The 2,075-nt window shown below is 34.1% G+C and overlaps 1 pseudogene; it reads right to left on the bottom strand.

Annotated features, from left to right (window-relative positions):
- Window positions 1-1,534: 1,534 nt before the first annotated feature.
- LOC111556487 lies at window positions 1,535-1,608 on the bottom strand (annotated as a pseudogene).
- Window positions 1,609-2,075: the final 467 nt, after the last annotated feature.

The following is a 2,075-nucleotide window of genomic DNA, read 5'->3' as shown; positions in this document are numbered from 1 at the left end:
TGTAGTTGGATAGCAGTCTGAAATTTATCTCTTCCACTTACTAGCTAATGTCATTATCTCACCTTAAAAGGAAATGATAATGGTACATTAGGAGATGATGACAACTAAACACCTTAAAGCAAAAAGGAAGTATGTGGTGAACCTACAAAAAAAAAAGAAAAGCTTTTATATTTAAAAATATATTTGTGGGGCGCCTGGGTGGCGCAGTCGGTTAAGCGTCCGACTTCAGCCAGGTCATGATCTCGCGGTCCGTGAGTTCGAGCCCCGCGTCGGGCTCTGGGCTGATGGCTCAGAGCCTGGAGCCTGTTTCTGATTCTGTGTCTCCCTCTCTCTCTGCCCCTCCCCCGTTCATGCTCTGTCTCACTCTGTCCCAAAAATAAATAAACGTTGAAAAAAAAATTAAAAAAAAATAAAAATATATTTGTATTTCATTATGTGCTTTCCTTTTTTTACATAATTGTTTAATGTGTCTATGTGTTTTCCAATATTGTTTAGATTATAAATCCCTATAGAGCAGGGGTAAGATCATCCATATGTACAAATGTTGTTTTAACATTTTGGAGATTTTGGCACATTCATACAGTGAATTATCTGCCACATGTCTGTCTGTCTCTCTAATTGTCTATCTTAGGACCGGAATGCATAAAAGGCCCAAGACAGTATAGAGACCAGTGCAAAGGGGAAATAATTAAATAATTGACTTTACACTGAGATAGGTTAAAATATCTACTACTAAGAGAGTAGATCTTTAAAGTTCTCATCATAAGAATAAAATCCATAAATATGTGTGATGATAGATGTAAATTAAACATATTGGGGTGATCATTTCACAATATACACCTATATCAAATCATTATGCTGTACATCTAAACTAACACAATGTTATATGTCAATTAAATCTCAACCAAAAAAGAAATATTAAATATGTCAAATTGTATTGTGACAAGAAAAACCCTGTTGTAAAAATTTTATTTTTTTAAGAAATAAAATTTTATTTGTTTAAGAAAGAAAAAAATAGAGTTGAATTGATAAACAAATATATGACATTGTGTAAGGAAAAGCAGTAAGAGTAAACTACTTACAAGTTAGAGCAACTAGCAGAGGACGAGAAAATAGCAGATAGTACATATATGGTTCATGATATTTGAAGAATTCAGTTCTCAAAGAATAAACATCAGGAATAGCTGAAATAAGAGGTGACCTAATAATTTTGAATAAGCAAATGCTGAAAGTTCTTTTTATCCTCAAATAATCTTTTCACCAGTTTGCCATAGTTTCTCTTTCCTGTTCTAGAATTCTTATATGTAGAGGTGACCAACTGTCTTTAGAAACACATGTAAAAGTAAGGCCAATATATGGTGCCTGGGTGGCTCAGTCGGTTAAGCATTCAACTCTTGGTTTCAGTTCAGGTCATGATCTCAAGATCCTGAGGCTTCAAGCCCTGCATCAGGCTCTGCACTGACAGCACCAAGCCTGGTTAGGATTCTCCCGCGTTCTCTGCCCCTCCTCCATTTATGCTGTCTCTCTCAAAATAAATGAATAAACTTAAAAAAAATAAATAAAGTATTTTTTTTACACTTGATCTTAGCCAAAAGGCCGAGAAGTGATAATAAAGTATGTTTTTAAAAAGTGAGGCCAATATATATTTATAAACCACCTAATAGCAAGCCAACAAATACAAAGTGATTAGAATAGGTAAAATTCCCTAACTGGACAACCTGAAAGGAAAAATTCAAGTGTCTGTTTTATATGAAAAAAACATTATCCTAGGCACTCTATGAGAAAATTAAGATGAAAAAGACTTGGTTACTGTTCTGAAAGGAATAATTCGTAAGCAAAGTAAATAAACAACAAATAATAATATAAAGTATTTTATGCTCAATATAAAATTATTGCTGAAGATGCTAGTTACTGCCTTTCGTTCTCAGAAGATTCCCTCTTTTAAACATGCTCAATCCACCACTCAGTCTACTTGAATCAGATGCGGCTTAACTTCTATCTCTCAAATGTATTCGACTTAAGCAGAAGAAGTTAATTAACTTTTACTCAGCACTCAGGATACAGCAGTCAGCGTA

Source organism: Felis catus, chromosome C2, assembly GCF_018350175.1.
Source record: "Felis catus isolate Fca126 chromosome C2, F.catus_Fca126_mat1.0, whole genome shotgun sequence".
Lineage (NCBI taxonomy): Eukaryota > Metazoa > Chordata > Mammalia > Carnivora > Felidae > Felis > Felis catus.
The sequence above is the reverse complement of the archived record's forward strand: the minus strand, read 5'-3'. Positions and strand labels throughout refer to the sequence as shown.